This window comes from Lepisma saccharinum, chromosome 1 (assembly GCF_977018435.1).
Source record: "Lepisma saccharinum chromosome 1, izLepSacc3.1, whole genome shotgun sequence".
Taxonomy (NCBI): domain Eukaryota; kingdom Metazoa; phylum Arthropoda; class Insecta; order Zygentoma; family Lepismatidae; genus Lepisma; species Lepisma saccharinum.
This window is the reverse complement of record NC_139229.1, coordinates 178,640,800-178,652,034: the sequence shown is the minus strand read 5'-3', so window position 1 is coordinate 178,652,034 and position 11,235 is coordinate 178,640,800.

Below are 11,235 nucleotides of genomic sequence, written 5' to 3'. Positions count from 1 at the left end.
ATGGTGTAGTGGTTAGAGTTCTTGATTGGGCTGCTAGCGGTCTCAGGTTCGATCCTCCTCACGAAGTTTTTTTTTCAATTATCCTTTTATTAATCAAGAGAATTGTGGCATTATTTGTAATAGCAGTGAATAGTGGCTACATTTTCTGCATCTGGAATTTATTAAAAAAATAAATTGACACGTTCAAAGGGATATTTTCATGTATAAGATCGTGAATTGTGATCCTCTAACGATAATTGTGTACTGCTTCAAAGACATTGACAAATATTAATGAAATAACTATTTATATTTGTGGCAATTCAGGACATACTAATTTTACCCATTTCCCCACTCAAATATCGACTGAAAAGTTTTCATGTGCAATTCTCCATTAATCGTACTACCTTCTTTTTCTTTGTTACAAACGAGTATTCTTTGCATGTTACATGTAGGAGGAGAGTTACATCTACATTTCACGTTGGTCAGCTGCTCCTACGTGTTTTCAGGAGCGACAGCTTGTAGGGTACCTAATGGTTACCGTTAAGGATTGTCAACCTGATTGTCGTAGGTTCAAACCCCTCCGGTGGCAGAAAATTTTCGTACGTTTTAGACATATCCCATTGTGTTCATTGTCCACGCCGTGTGAAACAGAATGATTCAGTTTGGAATTAACGATGGGGTGGGGAAATATTAAATTACAAAATCTCTATATCAACGAACCGAGAAGTGGAGAAAAATTGGATAATTCTTATATATATTAAAATTACATTCATGTTTTTAGTGATATAATCGCAGGTAAAATCAAAGATCTTAACGTGGAAAATTTTATTTCGCTCTGAACTCAGCCAAAAGGCATTTCGCACCGATCTAATACATTCTCCAATTCATTTCAAAATTTTATTGAAGGTTTCATGTCGATAATTTGATCAATGCATCAATTCTTGACGCAGAGACGATATTTTCTGCAACTGCCTCTTTCCTTTCGTCTCTAGTCCCTTCTGTTCTTTCTCCCCTCCTTCTCCTCTGCTTCTATCTCGTATCACCTTCCCTACTATTCTCGCATCTTTTCTCCAACCCACTCTTCTCCACGCATTTTATCTCCTCTCCTGTCTTAGATTTTCGACTCCACTGTACTTTTCTTATCGTTCTTCTCTTTTTCTCTCTTTTGCTCTACTCTTCACTCCCCTCGTCTCGTCGACTCCTCTACTCTCTCATCCTCCTCTTCTCTCATCTAGTTTTCCTCCTCGTATCTCCTCTTGCTCCATTTTCCTCATCTCTCCTCGAATATTTTTCCTTTCTTCTAATTACTTCTATCCACTTCTGTCGTCTATTTTCTTCCCTCATTTACTTTTCCTCTTCCCTTTTCTCTGCTCTCCTCTCTTTTATCACCTTGCGTTTCAACTCGCCTCTTTTCATTTCTGTATACTCATCAGCGATGAAATACTAGAAAACCTATTTTTTTTCTATCAGAAAGAATTTTGTCATTTGCGATGTAATAGTGATATTTTTATAATTTTATACAATAATATTTGCTTTTATTTCTTTCGCGTATTTCATAAATATCTATTGTGCATGTGGCAACCCTGAAATTGAGCCTAACTCTACACGCTAACTCTCTAACTTTAGAGAGACACTGTACACGCAACGGCAAAATAAATAGTAGGCGAATTATCCATTATCTTTAGTGTTAGCTGTACATGGCATTCATAGATATGGAGAAAAGAACCCTTCCAAGAGTGGTAAGTAGGTTCAATACAAGTAAAAGTGAAAGATATGAAGGATTTTCTGAAATTTGTCAATTATGATGAAAAATGTTAATTATGATTTTTCAGAACCTAATTGTGTGGCAAGAGTAACGAATGAATGTTACGATACTTTGTTGCAGTAATATTTTACAATAGCACTGGGGGATAGTGTTTATATGTCCAGGATGCTTCAAGTTAAAATTATAACGTTAAACTCCATGGAATTTATTTAGTTTTATATTTTTGTGATAATAGAAAAACTAAATATGCTGACGAAGGGAGTAATTTATTTTATTAAAAACCTAAACTAAACGTAACGTTTCAACCTTCTAGCAAGGTCTTCTTCATACTCTGTATCAAGTACAAATTTGTACTGAATTTGAGTCTGAAGAAGACCTTGCTAGAAGGTTGAAACGTTACGTTTAGTTGGTTTTTAATAAAATAAATTACTGCCTTGGTCAGCATATTTAGTTTTTCATAATCATGGAAACAAGGCTTAATGGTGTGATAATAGAATATTTTTTTTGTAAAATAAACATTATAATTATCCTCATTACGGTAAAGCGCTGTTGACCAGCATCGTGTTGTCAATTGGGGAGCAACTTTAAAATTAGTAATAGTCTGCTCCGGTCAGAAAATAGCGGGAATGGTACTAGATACGCTACCCACACTATAATTTCATTAAATTGGGGGAAGAACTAATAAACTGGGGAGTATTTATTTCTGGCATCATATGTAAACAAGCTGGTAGGTTAAGGAAGATGTGGAACATGAAAATGCAATAGTCGTGATGTTTGCGAGGCTAAAATAAGTGTAGGTTGTGTTACAGCATTTGGGGCGAGATGCATTGCAGTTAACGCTTCGCATATTTCACATGCACGTGAGCAATTAACATCAAAAAAATCAACCGGGTTCGTCAAGAAGTGGAACGCGTAGACTTCGTTTCGTGATGTCTGCTTCATCAAGTTATTGAGATATGTCGAGTTCCATGCTAACCAGAATCTACAATGCCCTTTACAGCAAAACGTGGCGGCAGAGCAGAGCGGCTCAACGTCCTTGTGACGCTGACGACATGGCAAGCGGGGTGAGAAACCAAACCGAGAACATGACCACAGAGCAATGACGTCGGCGTCATACGATTTTCGGTGTTGCCAACTCTCTCTAGTTAACGCCAAATCTGGAAGATTTTCTCTACGAAAGGGGGAGAGAGAGAACAGTAAGTTTAAATTGTTTGCATGCATAGACGGCACAAGAGGGGTTCGAGAAGGTGATTGCGAACACCACGTGTTCAGGTCCGCAACCCCATTTTCATGTCAATTAGTAAATAATAACGGTATAACACGAAAGCAATTTTATTTCATTGCACATTGTAATAAATACACTATACTCTTATCGCTATCAACATTTAGGTTAATACTATTAGTATTTAGTACACAATGCATTGGATAAGTATTAAGATGAACATCACAATGTGTGTAGGTCAGACAGCTACAACAGTTATGCAAGATGACAAAACCATATTATAAATTAGAGTTGATTTTTCTCTGAAAAAGAAAATCTTCTAGTAGTAATTATAATCTTAAGTCGCTATATATTAATATAAATAAATATACACATGATTGTGTTATTTCAGTGATATATTAATCGCACCCTTCATAGTGTGGTAGAGCAGCCCTAGGCTGAACCTCGCTCAGTAGAAAGTAAGAAGACTATTCTATGCTAAATTCTGCACTCCTGGAATCCAGATTCTGGCGCCAACTGTGATTACTGATTACATACCCATGTTCTCGGACCACCAGTGTTTCAACACTAGAATAGGACCACTGCAAACAAATATTTCTAAACAATGTATGTAGTTCGAGGGCGTTATGTTACATATCCTTTAGGTTAACCCTCCATCACCCTGGGCTGTACTAGAATGGTATATTTTCCATCAAGACTCAAATTTACAGGTTGCAACTTGCAAGGCGCAGGGACCTGCCCAGGAAAACATTTCGGAGAGCTTTTCACAGGGTCACTCACTTTTTATTATTGCTGATTCAACACTGACAATAACTAGCATATACGTGTATGTTTATGAAAATTTAGAACTCTACACGCTATTCCCCCTGAGATTACTTTCGAATTTCTGCAATGAATATTGAAAGTTCCAAATAAATTTTCGACACTACTGGTTTAGAAAACGCAAACGCATCGTTGGCAACACTTATTTCACCCAAACCTGCCGCCTGAGGCGAATTCATGTAGACTTTTCTTCCGCTTCACCTGCCTGTGACGTCAGGAACACACCACCAAATGTGGCCAATCACAGTGCCGTGTCTCGCTCAGGTGATGACGGCAATCAGTGCAAACCCAAGGACAGACATGTGAATGTGATAATTGTCTGGAAGTTTCTCGCTACTACAAGAGTGCCGAAGAATGTAACATTTGCTTTCTCATGATAACAGGGCTTCGCAGAAGATAGGGTGAGGAGATATTTTAGTAGTAAATCATGTTGGTGTAATCAGGAATTCCCCTCCTTTTTTTAGGGAGTTGGGTGGGGGGGGGCAGTGTAAATTCATAATACTGTGCAATAGAACGTCTAAAATGATATGGGATCCATTAGACGTCTCTAGATGAATAAATCCATTTCATCCAGGAGCGCGGATCCACAGGAAGAGTTATGGGGACAATAACCCCCCCCCCAACTTCCCAGGATTTGTTATACTTTATCTATCATGCAATGATCTCTACTCATGTATTATTATTATTGTCGATCCAAGTGTTTCGAGGCGTGTTTAAGGTTAACGGTTATTTAATATTCGAGAATAGGTTATAGTGTCTGTTTTTCCATTTTACATACGCCTTGTGTTTATACGTGACTGTATTCGATTTCATCTCCGCCCCCTTTTTTTGTGTTAGAACTTTGAGGGATTTTTTTGTGCGTGAACTTATAACTCAAGTGTTTGAGCCCAGCATACCCTATGTTTTTCAAAATTTGGGACCCGTCCTGACTATGTTGACTTTCGGTTTCTTTCATTCACTTTAACTCCTCCACGGAGATCGGTTATCAACTTCTTGTATTATACAAAGTCGTTGACAGCCAGTGGTGGAGATAAGGGGCACCGGAGTGGACCGTGGCCCATCCTGTTAAAATGGAGCCATTTTCGTCATAAGAATAAATGAAAATATACAAAGAATGATGATTGATTTAAGTCCACTTTATGTACAGAAAGGCTAATGGGGACTGGACCTTGGGATCCGAAGCACTGTGTGCCTCCACTGGGTATCGAACCCGGGATCCCTTGATTACAATACAATGATGCTACCACTGCGCCATCGGGGAGACTCGCAAAGAATGATGAATATGACGTGAAACCTTTGAAGACTAGAATCTAAGATCTCTTTGTTTCGGAGCGATTTACTTACGCCTGAATCATAGAGGTCCATAGGTTTGTTACTAGTATTGTATATCATTTTGCGAAATGTAATAGCACCTAAAATTTAACACATATTCAATGTAATCTTTTAATAGCTAATTTAGATTTAATACAGTGTTTTAACTCCCTATTATTGGTTAATTAATTGTTGTTTGGAACATATAATAACAATTTGGCCGACCCAAATCTATGACAGCCATCCTGTGGCCCACCCGACCAGGCTATTAACTGTGTGTGACGTCAGACATACTGAAGAAAAAACAAGCTTTCCCAACAATTTTCCCGCGAATTACCCGACGATTATAGTAATTTGAAGAAATGAGAAGGTTTTCGAGTAAAGGAAAAAAACTCTGTGCATTAGAGATGCACGCACGAAAGGGAGAAATGAAGTAGGAATACCCAAATATATTCGGATCCAGATCTGGCCATCCGTAAAATGAAGTTTGGGAATAGATTCAATCAATAAATGAATATATATAATATACATGTTTTGTGATTTAAGTATTGCAATATTAAATACTTTATTATCAGTACTAATATTATTTTTAAGCAGGGTGTAAAATCGTCGGGATGGGCAATTTCCTGCCCAACCAACAATCTTGTCCTCAAAAATCCCCCCCCCCAATTTTTCAGAGGGGGAGTTTTTGCTAGAACAACCAAAGATAAGCAATTAGTTTTGATTTCAAATATAGTTTAAGGATAATATCGAAAACACACAGAAAGTAGTGTGATTGTGAGTTTTGAATGCTTTCACAGTTATATACATTATTTTTTTTGGAACTAACTAGTAGTGTATATTGATTGTTTCAAAGTAGTACTTAGTAGGTATCCTCTTTTTTTATCAATTAAATATCACTTTTTGACATATTTTGACAATTTTTTGTCGATGTTTTAGCGTTTAGCAATGTTTTTAGTACAATTTTCACTATACTCATTTTTCCCCCACTCGTACTTGGTAGGTATATTATGATCTTACGTGATACAACTTAACCTATCCTTTTTTTACGATTATTTAATTTTTTTTACGATCCTAAGTGATATAACTTAACCTATCATTTTTTTATTTATGCACTGTTTGAACGTCATCATTTGAGGATCATATTTTGTAGGTATTTTTTTTTATCAATCGAATATAAGTTTTTGACATATTTTGACAATTTTTTGTCGATGTTATAGCGTTTAGCGATGTTTTAGTACAAATTTTTACTGCACTTATTTTTTCCATTTATACTTGGTAGGTATATCACGATCTTACGTGATACAACTTAACCTATCTTTTTTTTTTACGATTTTTTAATTTTTTTTACGATCCTAAGTGATATAACTTAACCTATCATTTTTTTATTTACGCACCGAACTAACCTACAAGGGACTCTGTTTGTTTTAATATTTCAGTATTATAAGGTTTTCACAAATTTGATATAACCTAAAATGTGTTGGATGTTGATTTTTAGTATGTGGCAATTTTTTATGAATTTTAAAACTGCTCCGTGACCCTTTCGTTCTTCACGTCGTAGGCGAAGGACTTCTCTGCAATCAGGATGACACTGCATAGGGTATCCTCGGGCAAGGCATCGTGGAACTCGCAGACGACCTTGATGTTGGTTCGATCGTTGACCACAACCTTCTTCCTCTTAGATGTGTTGATGACGGTCATGGGTCTCCGGGCTTTGAATTCGCTGGGCGTGTAGTACATGTCCACGCTTCCCTCGGTCACGCGTTTGTAAGCCGAAAACGCTTCGTAAAGTTTGAGGTAATCGTCTTTGGTCACGTCGAGGTTGTAATTCTCGCGCGGGAACACTTCGTTACGTCCATTCTTCAGATAAACGTTCTTGATTTTGCAGTCGTCGAACTTGCTGGAATCTTTCTCCTGATTGTTATCGCGCCCGGTCTGAAAAAGCACTACGACGAAATCTGGCATGTCGAACTGTATGTTGTTGAACTGCGTCGTCACGTCGAATTCCATGTGACTTCCCGACGCCATCTTCTGCACGCACTGGTAACCGTGAAAGTGAATCAACACCTGCGGACTTTTCAAGATCTCCGCTTTGTACTTGAGGGCGTAGTTCGTTTCGTATTCCACCACCGGCATTCTCAATTCCATGCTCCGGATGACGCATTTCGCCGCTTCGGGTAAAGTGTTGGCTATCGGCGTGGTGCCGTCCGGACCCAAAGTAGCGTATCGCATCAGTGCGTCGTTGTCGTTGGCCGCTCTTCGAAACGTGACCCTCAGTCCACCCTTCCACATGATCTCCTTGTAGTCCGAGAAGAAACCAGGCAGCAGATGCATGGGAAAGAGCACCGTGTGACTTTTCGTCGATATTTTGGTCCCGGCTTCGAATCCCCCGGCCTGGTAGTACGCTGCGTCCGTTTTGGATAATTTCAACGTTCCCACTGCCGTCGACGTGATGCCTGGATAATCTATTCTGTCGATGACGGTGTTGTGTTTCCTCACCTCCACCTGCGAGAACAGGTGAGGCACGAAGTTGTCCACGAGTATCAAGTTTGCTGCTGCGGGAAACGCGTCTCCGCTTTCCTTCTTCACCACGTCGAATTGAAGGTAGAGGTCCGCTCTGTGAGGATGAACGAACCCATCGCCTACGTCCACGTCGTATTCGATCTCCCTGTTCGCCTCGTTGAGATTGGCGAACGTGCGACGGTTGGGAGGAAAAGATTGCAATTCGTAACTTTCGATTTGCTCCATTTTACATGTATGGTTATTTATTATACGTTGATCTCCACGATGGCAGTAGTTGTTGCACCTGCGAAATCCACCACGTCTCCTTTCTCGTTCGTCACCACCAACTCTATGTCGTCTATGCGGTTGCGACATACTGGAAAATAGATCGGCGAAGAGGGCGTGTAGATGATCGGTTCCATGAACTCGGAACTTGGTTTGAAAGTGGCTATGATTCCCGTCTGCTTGTGACTTCCTAACAATCCGTCCGAGGATTTCGTGATCATACCTTCCGCCACGTTGCAGTGTACGTTCAGAGTCTCTATGGCCAAAAATTTAGGAATGTTGGTTGCTACGTGCTTGATGCCAGCTTCGAGTTTTGTGTTGTTCTCGAAACCTAAAAGTTCTCCCATGGTGCCCAGGTCCACGGTCTCCGTCGCGGATAGGATTTCCACTCTGTGCGTGACCGAATTTTGAGAAAGATATGTGCCTTTGGGTAATTGAGCTTGCAAAGTGGAAAGATTGTATTGTCCTGGCGTGACGACGATGTGTTCGCTTCCGACGCTAATTTTGTTGTTGTGCTGGGTGACGTTAGGTATGAGGTACATGCTGTAGAATGCACGCAGAGCCACGGATTTAGGATAGACGATGTCGTCGTGCAGCGTGAGTTTCAAGATTGAAGATTCGCTCGTGAGATGGAACATGCCCATCCTAGTGATGCTGTTTGAGGTTCCACAATGCTTTCTGGAAATCCTCGATCGTAGGGTTATTTATTTTAGAGAGAAACGCGAGCACGGAGAGGCAGAGATGACCGCAGTTCACGTCTCCGAAATCTTGAATGCGTTCGTCGTTGTAGTATATGGAGGTTTTGTTCGTTTTCAGATAATGAACTAAATTTGTAGGTGGAACACCTCCGAAAGAATCGAAAACGAATGCTTTATCATCATTTTTGTGGTAACATATCCAATGCGTGCCTGGATTTTCTTGATCGTCCAAGTTGACTACTCCGCATTCTCTTCTTTTGACGGTTGAAGGTAACGAGTCGGACATGAAAACTCCTCTGAAGTGTTTGATTTGTAACGGTTCGATCAGAGATTCAATGTCTCGGTTGGTGAGTGCTTCTGTTTCTTTTTTTTAAACTTTCTCATCACACCCTTCCCCTTTTTCTTCTCCATGGCCAGGTTGTGACGTTTCTGTTCTTCCAATTCCGCCTTGTTCTTCTTCGAGTCGATGACGGTTTTCGCGATGGCGGCACTTCCGCCGGCCAAACTTCCAACGGCCCCCAATGCTGCCAGGATGGCCGGGATGCTGAATATGAAACCTCCGATTTTTTGCTGTTTCCGCGAACGCTGCAATCTTTTCAATTGAGGTGTGCTGAGCAGCAATTTCATTCCATGTCCTTTCGACAAGCAAGAACGTTTCTTCTCGCGTTGTTTCTTGGTGAGTAACCCATCGAGGGCACCTAGATTTTTAAGATTGGAGTATGGTATCTGGTACACGACACCCTTGGGCTTCATGTTGATGCTCTATGTGTTATTTTCACGGTATGTTATTTATATATATATTCTGAGATTTTTTTTGTGTAGTTTTTTTACGGTATGTTATTTATATATTTTTAAGGCCTCGCAGTCGTTACACAAATTCTATTACGTGCTTCGTTTTCTTGCCAAGAAGTTCCTTTGTCCCCTTGTACACGATTCGAGTTTTGTTCTCGATTAAAATAGATAGCTTCTCGTCGGATAACATGTTAGCGTATCGATCTGGTAAAAATAGACTGTATTGTGCGTTGAGCAACAGGCGTACCTTGGGACCATACTGGGTAGAAACGATTGAACCGGAAGTTATCGTGTAAGGTTTGTCGACTTCCAATTCCTGAATTTTTACATACTCGACTGACAAATTTAGCATTTGTTTTAATGCTTGGAGATCGCTCATTTTTTCAGTTGTCAGAGTGTTAGAGAGAAATTTAATTGCTTTTTTTTCACGATGTGTGTTATTTATATATACCGAAGATTATTTTTTTACGATGTGTGTTATTTATATATCAAGTTTTTTTTTTACGGTATGTTATTTATATACCCCACCCCAATTTTTGTTTCGTGTTCATGGCGATGGTGGTACCCAGTGCGGCGACCCGTTCACCCAGCGATGCGTCTCTGCTCACGAACCTTTCGAAAGCTGCGTGCTCTAATTTTCTGTCTGCTTCGTGACGTGCATCCAGATCCGTCTGCGTAGTGTTGTAAGCGATGTCGTGATCTTTGCATGCGGCGTCCAACGGATTCACACCCTTGTCTCCTCTCTCCAATCTTTTCTCGAGTTTGGTACCCGGCCCGCAGTACTGGTAGCCAGGTAGATGCATCTCGAAAGGTAACTTGTTGATGATGTCGTTCACGAGTCCCTTTCCTTCGGCCACGTTCCAAAATTTCGGAGGCAGCGTGTTGATGATTTTGATCAGGTAACCTATGCCCTTGTCGTCGTTCACGATAAAGTAGGAAAGTTTCGTGCTGATCATGTCCACGATGCCAACCTTCTCGTTGTAGAAATTACGGTTGCCTGCATTCTCTTCGCCGGCTATCACCAACAATCGGTCCACGAGTTTCCTGACGTCGTCCACCCAAACGAATTCTTTGGGTAACGTGTTGTAGCGTTTGACGCCGCTGCCTGTTTTGACCTGGTTCCAAATCGGTTTGATGAGATTCCTGTACTTCTCGCCGCTGCTCGATTTCACCCTATTCTGCGAGGCGTCGTTGTTCTGGTACAAGGCATCCGTCATGATCAGAATTTCCTTGTAACTTTGGTAATCTTCGTCGGTGTAATCTTTCGGCTGCTTTTTGGCGACGAGTTCCCAGAGTCCCACCGTACCCGGATACCTGTTCCAACTATCCTTGTCGCCTAAATTGACTTTAATGTCGTTGCCTTCGAAGGTCACCTTCGATTTCCCAATCTTCCACACCACACCGCCGCCTTCGCTGGTTTCCATGCTGGGATACAATCCGAACACTTCATCCTTGTCGAATTTCCCCGTGCTCAGGTAGTCTCGTGCCAAAGGTCCCAACTCGATTTTATCCGAAGACGACGACGTGCTGCCTATGGCTCGACGTCGTGCCGGTGCATCCTTCAGTTCGAACGGCGTCGAAGGAATGCTCGAAATGGGCGTGGGTACGGCGTAACTTTTAGCTGCGAGCGGTACGAGTTCATTAATCAAATTTTTATTTTGTTCCGTGACACTTTTAATTTCTTTACCTAGACTGCTGATGGCATCGATCACGGGTTGATCCTGACGTTTCTTCTCTTCGTAGAATCCGCGATTCTCGGATTTCCAACCTTTGAAGCGTTTCGCGAGGTAATCGCGAAGCTTGAGATTTTCGTCTTCGATTTTTCGTTTCGTCATGACGTTATTTATATACATCGTTTC